Raw genomic sequence first — 14,958 nt, forward strand, 5'->3', positions numbered from 1 at the left:
GAATGTCTATTCTTTCCGTTTTCATTCCTTTGGTTCACTCTTTGTACTTTGTTTGCTGGGTTTATTTTTTCACAATGTTTATTTGTAATTTAGTATTTCCACTTCTTCCTTTGGAGGAGGCCTGTTGTCTTGTTTTGTCTTTATTTCACTTCTTAGGAGGGCACAGGCCCTAAAAAACAGAAGTGGGGGGGGTCTAACCAAGTTAGGCAGCATAGCGCGTGACATCACATTGAGTGACATCATTGAGCGCGACATGGCACGTCGCATCACAGGAAGTGGCATCAAGACCCATGACCTCACAGGAATTGACATCACAAAATGTGACACATGAAGAATTGCAGATGAAGAATTGCAATTCCAAGGGATAACAGCCTTCACCTGTGGGCTGCTTCCTCTATTCCATATTCCATATTGCCTAATCAAAGTGGAATACTCTGCTAAAACAGTTTCAATTGATTTAAGGCCAAAAATGAATGCTTATGAGTAAAATAAAGTGCCGCTAAAATGCCGCTAAATTTCCATATTTGTGCCGCTAAATTTGCGAATCCATGCCGCTATATCCTGGGGGGTCTGGGGTTACTAGTTCTTCAAGATACGCTTTAGAGTCTGTTATGGATGTCTTCCGTCAATGGGAAGCTCAGAAGCAGAGGTATGTCTTCGACATGATGTGTACTTTCCTTCGTGAAGAATGGGAAGATGGTGAGTTGGGACATACTCCGTCTGAGTTGTTCTGTGTACAGTCCGAGTTTGCGAGAGGAACAATAGTGGGTCTCGATGTTGAAAAAGCAGTTGCGACGTTGCTTTCGCTTAGGAGCGAGTGTCCTTCTAAGCCGTTGTTTGAGCCTGATTCTTCTGTTATTAGAAAAGTGCGACAATATCCAATGAGAGAGGTTCCTCCGGTATGGAAAGATGCAGTTCAGGCCGATGCCGCTCATGATATTGCAGCTCTAGATGCTCATTTTCAGCGAGTTTGGGTACATGTTCCATGGAAGCGAGCTGAAGTTTTGTCCCTTAAACAGACTTTACCTGATCCCCGTAAAAATCCTGCAGGGTACTATAAGGAAATATCACAGACAGCAGACTCATGTATTATGAACCTAGCCGATATAGATATGTTGTTTGGGAATGTGGTTCCTCAGCCCTTATGGGGAGTGATTCATCATGTGGATCATGCGCAAGAGTTAGGTGATACATGGAATAATATTACTGCCGCAGATGGTCGACAAGGTGGTGGAGCTAAACCTGAGCCTTTAGTTGCAGAACTCCCTGGTAGGATCATTACTTATATGAAGACTTTAATGCCTGCTATGCGAGTGAATTGGGATAAGTTGTCTGCATGTAAGCAGAAGAAAGACAAAAGTGTGTCTGAGTTCTTCACTAGGTTTGAAGAGACGTTTATCGACCATAGTGGTCAAGACATGAGTACGGAAGGTGGCCAAGGGTTGTTCGTAGATAAGTTTGTGCATAACTTGCTTCCCGAGTTGTGTACTAAGTTGAAGGATTCAGATAGTTCATGGGCTGTGTCTTCGTCGGCGCAGATATTGGCTACTGCACAATATTATGAGAATAGGGATAAGGACGAGAAAGATAAAGCGGACAGAAAGACTAAAGAGTTGAAGACGAAGGTTCTTTTGCAGCAAGCGTATCCGCCTTGTAATAATCAGCACGAATATCAGCAACCTCAGCAGTTTCAGAGAAATTTGCAAAGGTTTGAGCCTTCTCAACAGCGTTTTCCTGTAGGCCCTAATCAGTGTGCATATTGTAAAGAAGAGGGTCACTTCAAGAATAGTTGTCCGGTTCTGTTGCAACGTACGATTGGTGCTTCTGGTGTGAGAGGTTGAGGTATTCAGCAAGCTCCTAGAGGTAGAGGACGTGGTGTGTTCCTCCAGAATGCACAATCCTTTCCTCCACAGAATTCAATGAACTGTTTTGATCAACAGAATGGTGCGTCCGGTAGGACGACTCAGTACTATGCTGACGACTACTATGTCGAAGGTGAGAATGTTGACGGTAATGATTGCTAGGACAGCCATAGACAAAGAGATGGAGTTGTTTCAGTTCCAGTAGATCAGAGTGGACCTTATGTTGAAGTGATTACATCAGGTGTGTCAGAGCCTTTTCTGGTGGATACTGGTGCTGCAAAGAGTTCTATCATGCACTCTAAACTCCCTGGCGCACCTTTGTCTGGCTTGACGAATGTTTCAGTATGTTTTTCTGGCGCCCCAGTTCGTAATCCGGCTTCTAGTCCTTTGTCTCTTTCTGTTGGACCTTGTGAATTTGAAGCACCCCTCATTCTGACGACAGGTTGTGGTGAGAATTTGTTGGGATTAGATTTGTTGAAAAGATTGTATGCGACACTACATTGCTCTCCTTCAGTAGTACAGCTTACATTGGGTAAGAGAGTGATCTCACCGATGTATTTATCTAAAGATTGACTTCCAGTGGAATTGTGTTCTCTCCCTGATACTCTTTGGGTTATTGGTCCTAATGATGTGGGTCTTTTGGAAATCCCAACATATGTTGTGACGCTGAAAGCAAATGCTAGATTGCCACGTATTCCCCAATATAGGATTTCTAGTGATGGTGAAAGAGCGCTTCTAGCGATCATCTATGATTTGATTGAGAAAGGTGTGATTGAAAAAACAAGAGGTAATGTGTGTAATAGTCCGGTTTTGCCTGTTCTGAAACGTACTGATTCTTCGTAACCGCCTGTATATAGGTTTCTGATCGATCGTCGCGAAGTAAACAAGATTGTCGTTAAACAATTTCCAGTTGTTCCCGATATTACTGCTTTGCTGACTATGATTCCTGCTTCTGCTACTTGGTTTTCGGTGATTGATTTGAAGAATGCTTTCTTCAGCATCCCGATTGCCGAGGAGAGTAGAGATATTTTTGGCTTCTCTTTAGGAGGCCGAAGTTTCCAGTTCAAGCGCGCTCCTCAGGGCTATTGTGAGAGTCCGTCCATCTATAGTCAGGCTTTGAAAACACAACTTGATACGATTGTCTTACCTGATGGTGCTGCTCTTATTCAGTATGTCAACGATTTGTTAGTTGCTGCTGATATTGAGGGGATTTGTAAAGAAGCTACTATTTCTTTGTTGCGACATTTGTCTGACTTCCATCATAAAGTGTCTCTTTCGAATTTGCAGTATTGTCGACAAGAAGTGACCTACTTGGGTCATCTCTTATCGAAGGAGGGAAGAAGATTGACCCCAGAACGAATTCAAGCGATTGCGAAAATGAGTGTGCCAACTACACAGAGAGAAGTGCGTGCTTTCTTGGGTATTACCTCATACTGTAGGCAGTGGATTCCAAATTTTTCGCTTCTAGCGAAACCTTTGTTAGCTCTTACTGTTAAGGATACTTCGAATCCTATTCCTTGGACTGACGAATGCCAGAAGAGTTTTTCTGAATTGCGTGATGCGTTGTGTTCGGCTCCTGTGTTGGGTACTCCCGACTACAGTAAGCCTTTTACACTCTATGTCCACGAGAGAGAGGGATGTGCATTGTCAGCCCTGACACTGCAGTTCGGCGATAAACAACGTCCATGTGCGTATTTTTCGTCGACTTTGGATCCAATAGCTAGAGCATTGCAGAGTTGTTTGAGAGCTACAGCGGTAGTGGCTGTCTCTATTCGACAGTCTGCTGGTTTGGTGATGGATAATATGTTGATTGTGATGAATCCAGCTACGTTGTTGCCGATTTCTGTAGAGACAGATGTTTCTGAACAACATGATTGCTTTCTTAGGACAGAGGAGGAAACAAAGGGTAGAATAGACCTTAGGGATACTCCTCTTGCGATGTGTGATGGTACCTTATGGGTAGATGGTTCGTGCTTCAAGCTTCCGAATGGTGATACGACTGCAGCATATGCTGTTACGACTTTGCATACGATTGTTGAAGCTGCACGTATCCCACAAAATTCAGCTCAAGCAGCAGAGTTGATTGCATTGACAAGAGCTTGTGTGTTGTCAAAAGGGAAACGAGTAACTTTATATACTGATAGCCTGTATGCGTTAGGTGTGGCTCACAGTTTTGATCGCTTGTGGAAGGAACGTGGGTTCCTCACGTCTCATGGAACGAAAATACAGCATGGTCAGTTGGTGAATGAACTTCTTGAGTCGCTTACTTTACCGATGCAAGTTGCGATCGTGAAATGTAGTGCACAAAAGAAGGTTACCGATGACGTTGGTCATGGTAATGCATTTGCAGATGAAGTTGCGAAAGAAACGGCGAAAAGATGTGATGAGTCAAATGTATATTGCGGGTCCGGCAAGATGGGTTCCGGATAGAGGAATGTATGAAGATACGATAGAGAGCGTGAAGTCAATTCAGGCTGAAGCTACAGAGAAAGAATTGAGTGTATGGAGAGAGAGTACGGGAAAATTGGATTAGAATGGTTGATGGATTGAGTTGTCAGAGCATCAGCGATGGATGTTACCTGATGCGTATGTGCTTGCAGTGGTTACAATGGCGCATGGAATGGCTCACATTAGTGCGAAAGGGATTTGTAAGTTGTTGGCTCCAGTATGGTAGAATGCTGGAATTCCTAAGTGTGCAGAGAACTTGGTCAAGAATTGTATGGTTTGTCTGATGTATAATTCTGGCAAGGGAACTCCAACTCCAGCTGGTCATTTTGCGCCTCCGACGTATCCGGTTGAGGTTTTGCAATTAGATTTCATTCATATGGAAAGATGTAACAACCTGAAGTACGTCCTTCTGGTTGTTTGTGCCTTTTCGAGATGGGCAGAAGCTTACCCCCTAAAAGATAATACTGCCTTGTCCACGACTAAAGCCCTAATTAAGGAATTTTTCCCTAGGTATGGTTTGCCGAGAATGGTCTGGAGTGATAACGGGAGTGAATTTGTGGGTCAAGTGATGAAGAGGGTGTGTGAAGGTTTAGGCATCAGGCAGAAGTTCCATGCTGCAAATCACCCCCAATCTGCAGGTCTGGTAGAATGCTACAATGGCACCTTGAAGCTGAAGTTAGCCAAGATTCAGGCGAGCTCTGGTCTCCAATGGCCCGATGCTTTGCCGTTGGCACTTTTATCAACTAGGACGACAGTACATTCTCGAGTGGGACTTAGTCCTTATGAAATTGTATTTGGTCGCCCGGCATATATATGGGGAGTGCCGAGGCCGACAAAGTTTAGCGAGATTGAACATCCTGTGCTGATTGACTATCTGTATGAATTGACGGCTAAATTGCGTGTCTTACACCAACAGGTTCATGAAACATTGCCACAAGCATCTGAAGATCCAGGACACGCCATCGATCCTGGCTCGTGGGTCCTGGTCAGGAATTTTCAGCGGACAAAGAACGACCAGCCCCGCTGGACCGGACCCCACCAAGTTTTGCTGTCGACACGAACTGCAGTGCGAGTGCACGGTAAAGAGAACAGGATCCATGGCGTACATTGTAAGAGGGCCCCTTTGCCTCTGCCATACGACCGGTGGGTCCAGGAAGGTATTGCCAATTCAGAGACTGAGACCGTGCCACGTTTTATGCCTTTCAGCGATGCACGTTTAATTGGGACAAGTTCTGAGTGTGAAAGCGACAACATTTTGCAAGAAGCTGTGCCTCCATCAGTTCGACTGGACACTACTGAACCTGAACTATTGTTTCGTGAACAGACATTGCCTTTGTAAAGGCCACTATAATTTACGACCGAGAGTCGATGGACAAATAAACAAATACATTCTTTTCTTTCTATTTTTGAATCTAAGCTCTCCCATCTGAGAAACTGTTTTGACCGATTTTTGTTTTTCGAACCGCCATCCGGGTTCAGCTGTAGGGTCGCGGTATAAAGACTCAGAGTGTGCGGCTGGAAGACACAAGGTCGACAGTTCTGGTTTGTTCTAGGGCGTTCCCTAGAACATTCAGAGGTTCACTTGAGCTAATAGAACCAACTGCCGCGAACAGCACGATTAGAGGATGGAGTTTTTCGAGATGGAGAGAACTGTTGAAGAAATGAACTTTAAGAGAAAAATATATAAAATAATGAGTAGAAAATGTTTTCTGATAATATGTCTTTTGATGCTACTTAGCATGATGATGTTTGTGATGGGATATGTTATATTCTCTTTTTAAGTGACGTTTGCACCCACTACACAACCCATACCTTTTCCTACTGTTTTTTCACATTCTTTTCACTTTTTGCCTGAACATGAGTCCATTAGAAGATTGGAATTTGCTAATAACTCTTTTGTTCAACTTTTGCACCAACATCAGCTAGTAGTGAACACGACTTATTGTTGGGTGTGTGGTCTTATGCCTTATACTACTGATAAAGGTATTCCTTACCTGGTCCTACCATTTAGCTATAATGGTTCTGTGTGGGCATAAAGAACTATGTTCATTTATGCTCGTGAAGTTTACCCCCTGCGTTCTGTGAAAGACATCCGAAGAATAGAGCTCTAGTTAAGGGTATAGTAGACATGATTAGAGGAATTAGCTCCTATGAGACTATCCCGAAAGAGAAGACACAAGCGTGTATTGGATGGAACGTGACTGGATATGGTGTTATTCTGAGTGAAAACCAGCGAGCAAAAAGATCTTCTCCGATTTGGATCGTACCCCATCGTGGTCATTTTTGTCTGCAAGGTACTGGCAAGAATCCGAGAGCTCAGTTAGGGAAGAGTATCTGTACTGAGACGTATGTTTTTGCGTCCCAGACTTCCCCATCGTTTTTAGCAGCTAAGGGTACCTACTTCGTCTGTTACGATAGAGCATATACATGGTTGCCTCCTGATTTTTCGGGTACATGTTATGTCTCTATCCTGTTGCCTCCTACGTATACTGCTGCGGCAGATTACCATAGGGAGAGCTGTGTTGCTGTGCATGTAAAGGGAGGGCTGTGTTTCTTTGTGTGTGCAGGGAGGGCTGTGTTGCTGTATGTGTGCAGGGAGGGCTGTGTTGCTTTGTGTGTGCACAGAGGGCTGTGTTGCTGTGTATGTGCAGGGAGGGCTGTGCTGCTGTGTGTGTGCAGGGAGGGCTGTGTTGCTGTGTGTGTGCATGGAGGGCTGTGTCGCTTTGGGTGTGCAGGGAGGGCTGTGTTTCTGTGTGTGTGCAGGGAGGACTGTGTTGTTGGGTGCATGCAGGGAGGGCTGTGTTGCTGTGTGTATGCAGGGAGGGCTGTGTTGCTTTGTCTGTGCAGGAGGAGCTGTGTTGCTGTGTGTGTGCAGGGAGGGCTGTGTTGCTGTGTTTGTGCAGGGAGGGCTGTGCTGCTTTGTGTGTGCAGGGAGGGCTGTGCTGGTATGTGTGCAGGGAGGGCTGTGTTGCTGTGTATGTGGAGGGAGGGATGTGTTGCTTTGTGTGTGCAGGGAGGGCTCTGTTGCTTTGTGTGTGCAGGGAGGGCTGTGTTGCTGTGTATGTGGAGGGAGGGATGTGTTGCTGTGTATGTACAGGGAGGGCTGTGTTGCTTTGTGTGTACAGGGAGAGCTGTGTTGCTGTATGTGCAGGGAGTGATGTGTTGCTTTGTGTGTGCAGGGAGGGATGTGTTGCTTTGTGTGTGAAAGGAGGGCTGTGTTGATTTGTGTGTGCAGGGAGGGCTGTTCTGCTGTGTGTGTGCAGGGACGGGTGTGTTGGAGAGCTGTGTTGCTGTGTGTGTGCAGGGCGGACTGTGTTGCTTTGTGAGTGCACAGAAGGCTGTGCTGCTGTGTGTGTGCAGGGAGGGCTGTGTTGCTGTGTGTGCAGGGAGGGCTGTGTTGCTGTGTGTGGGCAGGGAGGGCTGTGTTGCTTTGTGTGTGAAGGGAGGGCTGTGTTGCTGTGTGTGTGCAGGGAGGGCTGTGTTGCTGTGTTTGTGCAGGGACGGCTGTGTTGCTGTGTGTGTGCAGGGAGGGATGTGTTGCTTTGTGTGTGAAGGGAGGGCTGTGTTGCTGTGTGTGTTTAGGAAGGGCTGTGTTGCTTTGTGTGTGCAGGAGGGCTGTGTTGCTGTGTGTGCAGGGAGGGCTGTGTTGCTGTGTGTGTGCAGGGAGGGCTGTGTTGCTGTGTGTGTGCAGGGAGGTCTGTGTTGCTTTGTGTGTGCAGGGAGGGCTGTGCTGCTGTGTGTGTGTGTCGGGAGGGTTGTGTTGCTTTGTGTGTGCAGGTAGGGCTGTGTTGCTTTGTGTGGCAGGGAGGGCTGTGTTGCTTTGTATGTGCAGGGAGGGATGTGCTGCTGTGTGTGTACAGGGAGGGTTGTGTTGCTTTGTGTGTACAGGGAGGGCTGTTTTGCTTTGTGTGTGCAGGGAGGTCTGTGTTGCTTTGTGTGTGCAGGAAGGGCTGTGCTGCTGTGTGTCGGGAGGGCTGTGTTGCTTTGTGTGTGCAGGGAGGGCTGTGTTGCTATGTGTGGCAGGGAGGGCTGTGTTGCTTTGTGTGTGAAGGGAGGGCTGTGTTGCTTTGTGTGTGCAGGGAGGACTGTGTCGCTGTGTGTGTGCATGGAGGGGTGTGTTGGAGGGCTGTGTTGCTGTGTGTGTGCAGGGAGGGGTGTGTTGCTTTGTTTGTGCAGGGAGGACTGTATTGCTGTGTGTGTTCAGTGAGGGATGTGTTTATGTGTATACAGGGAGGGCTGTGTTGCTGTGTGTGTGCAGGGAGGGATGTGTTTATGTGTATACAGGGAGGGCTGTGTTGCTGTGTGTGTGCAGGGAGGGTTGTGTTACTTTGTGTGTGCAGGGAGGGCTGTGTTGATGTGTCTGTGCAGTGAGGGCTGTGCTGCTGTGTTTGTGCAGGGAGGGCTATCTTGCTTTGTGTGTTCAGGGAGGGCTGTGTTGCTGTGTGTGTGCAGGGTGGGTTGTGTTGCTCTGTGTGTGCAGGGAGGGCTGTGTTGCTGTGCGTGTGCAGGGAGGGCTGTGTTCCTTTGTGTGTGCAGGGAGGGCTGTGTTGCTGTATGTGTTCAGGGAGGGATGTGTTGCTTTGTGTGTACAGGGAGGGCTGTGTTGCTGTGTGTGTGCAGGGAGGGATGTATTGCTTTGTGTGCGCAGTGAGGGCTGTGTTGCTGTGTGTGTGCAGGGAAGGCTGTGTTGCTTTGTGTGTACATGGAGGGCTGTGTTGCTGTGTGTGTGCAGGGAGAGCTGTGTGTCAGTGGGTGCAGGGAGGGCTGTGTTGCTGTGTGTGTGCAGGGAGGGCTGTGTTGCTGTGTGTGCAGGGAGGGCTGAGTTGTTTTGTGTGTGCAGGGAGGGATGTGTTGCTGTGTTTGTGCAGGGAGGGCTGTGTTGCTTTGTGTGTGCAGGGAGGGGTGTGTTGTTTTGTGTGTGCAGAGAGGGCTGTGTTGCGGTGTGTGTGCATGGAGGGATGTGTTTATGTGTATGCAGGGAGGGCTGTGTGGCTTTGTGTGTGCCGGGAGGGCTGTGTGTGGCATCCTGCATCCTGCTGCATTAGAATACTCTGTACAGGTTCTAGGAATGTTATGTTTAGAGTATATGAGCAGTTAAGCTTTGACCACTCTACTGATGACAGCTCTCCTGTGGATGGGATCCTAAAGTATAATACATACTTGTTTTGTTCTGATGAGTGTGAAAAGGAGTTCAGCTTTCTTAAGGAAAAATTGAACAATGCCCCTAAGTTGAACAGTTTTGATCTTGAGAAAAAAATCTGTTTTGATAACAGATGCAAGCCTAAAAGGGTTAGGAGCAGTTCTAGTTCAAGAAGTTGGAGGACAAGAGGTAGTCATTTTATTTTTATCAAGAAGCTTAAGAGGTCCGGAGTTGAGGTATTCTGTTGTGGAACGTGAAGCGTTAGCTGTTTATTGGGCCATATAAAATTAAAAAATCTGTTATGGGGAAGCTCATTTGAAGTAAGAACAGATCACAAGCCGTTGTGTGAGATTCTGAAAACTAAAGGGATTGATGCAGTATCAAGTAGGATCACAAGATGGGTTGTAGACTGCAAGATTATAATTTTTATGTCAAATACCTACCAGGTGTTGAGAATAAAGTGGCAGATGCCTTATCTCGCCTTGTCTCTGGAGAAGAGTTAGATCAGGAGGATGATTTGGAAAGTGAAGAGGATGAAATGGTATGTGCGGTAGGTGAAAGAGTTATTGATACGAATAAGTGGTTGGAGGCTTTACAGGAAGATTCAAATCTCATGGAGATTTTAAGATTAATCAAAATTGGCTGGAAAGTTAAACCAAAAAATGATGAGAAGTTAGAGAAATTTTGGCATGTTAAGGACCAACTTTAAGAACATGAAGGTTTGCTTATTAGAGGCACTAGATTGGTTCCACCAATGTCCATTAGGAGTGAACATATTTTATTGGCACATAGTGGACATATGGGCATTTCAAAGACAAAAGAGAACTTAAGGATGTCATACTGGTGGCCTAGCATGGATTTGGAGGTGGAGCGGAGAATTAGAGATTGTATGGAATGTGCATTGAGTGAGAAGGTAGTAAAACCCAAAGTCCAGCCTATGGTTATCAGAACGCTTCCAGATAAGCCCTGGAAAGAAGCCGGTTTAGACATCCTAGGGCCTATATATTCATCTGGGTGTGAATGGTATGTTCTGGTGTTAGTTGATTTCTTTTCTAGATGGCCGGAGATTGCCATCACTCGTGGCATTGAATCTAAACATGTAATAGTCTTTCTAGAGAAGGTATTTGCCAGGGAGGGTATTCCTAATATTATTCTCACAGACAATGGGAGTCAACTTGTGTCTAGGGAAATGGAGTCATTTTTGTCTAAACATGGTATAAAGCATAAAAGATCATCTTTGTGCCACCCAGAGACAAATGGAACCGTGGAGAGATTCAACCGTGTGCTCAAAGGGACCATTAGCATGGCTAAATCTGCAGATTCAGATTGGAGATCTGATGTTTTTAAAAAGGTTAAGCTTTACAGATTATCTCCGCATGCCACAACTGGTAAGACACCGTTTGAACTCTTCAGATGTAGGAGTGCTAACACTTTGGGAACAACTCCTTGGATAAATGATTTACATCTGAAAGCATTACCTGCGAGTGATGAGTGGAAGGTAGGTCAAGAAAGGAAGATTCAAGCTAGGAAAAGAATTCATGATTTGAGGAACTCAGTTAAAAAAACGGTGGTACATGTGGGTGATTGGGTTCTCATAAAAAATCCTTGCAAGAACAACAAAATGGTATCTGCTTCATTTTTAAAACCTATACAAGTCATCAAGGTTTTAGGTAATGCGATTAAAACTGCAGATCATCACATTTGGAACTTGAACAGAGTAGAGGTGATCAGGAAGGGCTTTGTATGCAAGTCTAAGTCTCCTGTGTCAAGCTCTTCATCTCCAGATACCTCATCGCATCGTACTGTGATTGGTCCCAACATTGCAAGGAAATCTTCAAGGGTTACACGTGTACCTGCCCATTTAAAGGATTTTGTAAAATAGCGTTTCTTTTATTTTGTTATTTGTTATGGGAAGGGAGGTGTGTGGCATCCTGCATCCTGCTGCTTGTTGCCAGGTTGCCAGATGCATTAGAATACTCTGTACAGGTTCTTGGAATGTTATGTTTAGAGTATATGAACAGTTAAGCTTGGACCACTCTACTGATGACAGCTCTCCTGTGGATGGGATCCTAAAGCATAATAAATACTTATTTTACCCTCAAAAACTCTTGTGCCTAGATGCATCAACCTTTTTAAGAAGTGCAAACGGTGCGAATCGCAAAAATCGGCCGTTTGCACTTCCTAAATTGGTTTTTGGGATGCATCAAGCATTTTTGGAAAATCGCTATTTTTAGCGAATTCCAAAAATGCGATTGCTTTTAAGGAATCGCAAATTTGCGATTCCTTAAATGCAATGCATCATTGTCAAAACAATTGCGATTTTACAAATTGCATTTGCAAATTACCACGAAGTTGAACCTCGTGGTAATTTGCAAAATTGTTTAAAAATGCACAAAAATGCATTTTTTAAACTGTTAAGTTACAGACACACATGTCCCTAGGACATGTGTGTCTGTAACTTACATGTAAAAGTGCATTTCATGGGTGCAGGGAGGGGTCCTTTGGACCCCCCTCTCCACCCTTGAAAGGCTTTGTTGAATTCCGATTTCAAATTGCGAATTCGCAATTCCCATTCATTCCTATGGGCATTTCAGCCCATGGGAATGAATGGGAATTGCGAATTCGCAATTTGAAAATCGCATTTTTTATGCGATTCGGTAAAAATTGCGATTTTTACCGAATCACAAAAAAAATGCGAAAAAAATGATGCATACCATTTTGAGATTCCTAATTTGCGATTCGGTAATTTTTGCAAATTAGGAATCGCAAAAAGGTACTTTGATGCATCTGGGCATTGGACTTCTTTACACTGTGTTGCTTTGTGTGTGCAGGGAGGTCTGTGTTGATGTGTCTGTGCAGGGAGGGCTGTGCTGCTGTGTGTGTGCAGAGAGGGCTGTGTTGCTTCGTGTGTGCAGACAGGGCTGTGTTGCTGTGTGTGTGTAGGGAGGGCTGTGTTGCTTTGTGTGTGCAGGGAGGGCTGTGTTGATGTGTCTGTGCAGGGAGGGCTGTGTTGCTGTGTTTGTGCAGGGAGGGCTGTATTGCCCAGTGTGTGCAGGGAGTGCTGTGCTGCTTTGTGTGTGCAGGGAGGGCTGTGTTGCTTTGTGTGTGCAGGGAGGGCTGTGTTGCTGTGTTTGTGCAGGGAGGGCTGTGTTGATGTGTCTGTGCAGGGAAGGCTGTGTTGCTTTGCGTGTTCAGGGAGGGCTGTGTTGCTTTGTGTGTGCAGAGAGTGCTGTGTTGCTTTGTGTGTGCAGGGAGGGCTGTGTTGCTGTGTGTGTGCAGGGAGGGCTATGTTGCTTTGTGTATGCAGGGAGGGCTGTGTTGCTGTGTGTGTGAAGGGAGGGCTGTGTTGCTGTGTGTGTGTGTGCAGGGAGGGCTGCGTTGCTTTGTGTGTGCAGAGAGGGCTGTGTTGATGTGTGTGTGCAGGGTGGGCTGTGTTGTTTTGTGTGTGCAGGGAGGGCTCTGTTGCTGTGTGTGTGCAGGGGGGGCTGTGTTGCCGTGTGTGTGCAGGGAAGGATGTGCGTCTTTGTGTGTGCAGGGAGGGCTGTGTTGCTGTGTGTGTGCAGGGAGGGGTGTGTTGCTGTGTGTGTGTAGTGAGGGCTGTGTTGCTGTGTGTGTGCAGGGAGGGCTGTGTTGCTGTGTTTGTGCAGGGAGTGCTGTGCTGCTTTGTGTGTGCAGGGAGGGCTGTGTTGCTTTGTGTGTGCAGGGAGGGCTGTGTTGCTGTGTTTGTGCAGGGAGGGCTGTGTTGATGTGTCTGTGCAGGGAAGGCTGTGTTGCTTTGCGTGTTCAGGGAGGGCTGTGTTGCTTTGTGTGTGCAGAGAGTGCTGTGTTGCTTTGTGTGTGTAGGGAGGGCTGTGTTGCTGTGTGTGTGCAGGGAGGGCTATGTTGCTTTGTGTATGCAGGGAGGGCTGTGTTGCTGTGTGTGTGAAGGGAGGGCTGTGTTGCTGTGTGTGTGTGTGCAGGGAGGGCTGCGTTGCTTTGTGTGTGCAGAGAGGGCTGTGTTGATGTGTGTGTGCAGGGTGGGCTGTGTTGTTTTGTGTGTGCAGGGAGGGCTCTGTTGCTGTGTGTGTGCAGGGGGGGCTGTGTTGCCGTGTGTGTGCAGGGAGGGATGTGCGTCTTTGTGTGTGCAGGGAGGGCTGTGTTGCTGTGTGTGTGCAGGGAGGGGTGTGTTGCTGTGTGTGTGTAGTGAGGGCTGTGTTGCTGTGTGTGTGTAGTGAGGGCTGTGTTGCTGTGTGTGTGCAGGGAGGGCTGTGTTGCTGTGTTTGTGCAGGAAGGGCTGTGTTGCTTTGTGTGTGCAGGGAGGGCTGTGTTGCTGTGTGTGTGCAGGGAGGGCTGTGTTGCTGTGTGTGTGCAGGGAGGGAGGTGTGTATGTCTATGCAGGGAGGGCTGTGTTAGTGTCTGTGTGCATGGAGGGCTGTGTTGCTTTATGTGTGCATAGAGGGCTGTGTTGATGTGTCTGTGCAGGGAGGGCTGTGTTGCTGTGTGTGTGCAGGGAGGGCTGTGTTGCTTTGTGTGTGCGGGGGGCTGTCTTGCTTTGTGTGTGCAGGGAGGGTTGTGTTGCTGTGTGTGTGCAAGGAGGGTTGTGTTGCTATGTGTGTGCATGGAGGGCTGTGTTGATGTGTCTGTGCAGGGAGGGCTGTGTTGATGTGTCTGTGCAGGGAGGGCTGTGTTGCTTTGTGTGTGCAGGGAGGGATGTGTTTCTTTGTGAGTGCAGAGAGGACAGTGTTGCTTTGTGTGTGCAGGGAGGGCTGGGTTGCTGTGTGTGTGCAGGGAGGTCTGTGTTGCTTTTTGTATGCAGGCAGGGCTGTGTTGCTGTGTGTGTGCAGTGAAGGCTGTGCTGCTCTGTGTGTGCAGGGAGGGCTGTGTTGCTTCGGGTGTGCAGGGAGGGCTGTGTTGCTGTGTGTGTGAACGGAGGGCTGTGTTGCTTTGTGTGTGCCTGGAGACCTGTGTTGCTTTGTGTGTGCAGGGAGGGCTGTGTTGCTCTGTGTGTGCAGGGAGGGCTGTGTTGCTGTGTGTGTGCAGGGAGGGCTGTGTTGCTCTGTGTGTGCAGGTAGGGGGTGTGTTGCTTTGTGTGTGCAGGGAGGGCTGTGTTGCTTTGTGTATGCAGGGAGGGCTGTGTTGCTGTGTGTATTCAGGGAGGGCTGTGTTGTTTTGTGTGTGCAGGGAGGGCTGTATGTTGGGGTTCTGTGAGCATTAGTGCACATAAGCTGGATCTACATCCCTTTGTGTATGACTGGTGCTCTTCATGCGCTTTACAGAAGTTAGAGCTATTGACTTTGGCAATGATTCTTTATTTTTTGTGAAGTTGAGACTCTTTCATTTTTAAAGGTTCCCTTACTTTAAAGATCTCTCTTTTTTCTCACATTCTAGTTCATTCCTCGGGGGTTAAATCCCAGTCCTGACTTCTAAAATGACACTGAAAGCAAAATAAACTCTTAACCTAATCAAAATTGATGCAACAGAAGGTTCTTTGTTTGAGACCAAATTGTTTTATACCAGCTGCCAAAGAGA

General features: G+C 46.9%; 1 protein-coding gene across 1 annotated transcript in view; it reads right to left on the reverse strand.

Moving 5' to 3' along the window:
- The window catches only part of LOC147737152 (uncharacterized), a 160,810-nt gene that overhangs the window by 73,003 nt on the left and 72,849 nt on the right, over positions 1 to 14,958 (reverse strand). The gene's annotated exons all lie outside the window — the stretch shown is intronic.

Source organism: Lissotriton vulgaris, chromosome 1_1 (assembly GCF_964263255.1).
Source record: "Lissotriton vulgaris chromosome 1_1, aLisVul1.2, whole genome shotgun sequence".
In the NCBI taxonomy this organism is placed as follows: Eukaryota; Metazoa; Chordata; class Amphibia; order Caudata; family Salamandridae; genus Lissotriton; species Lissotriton vulgaris.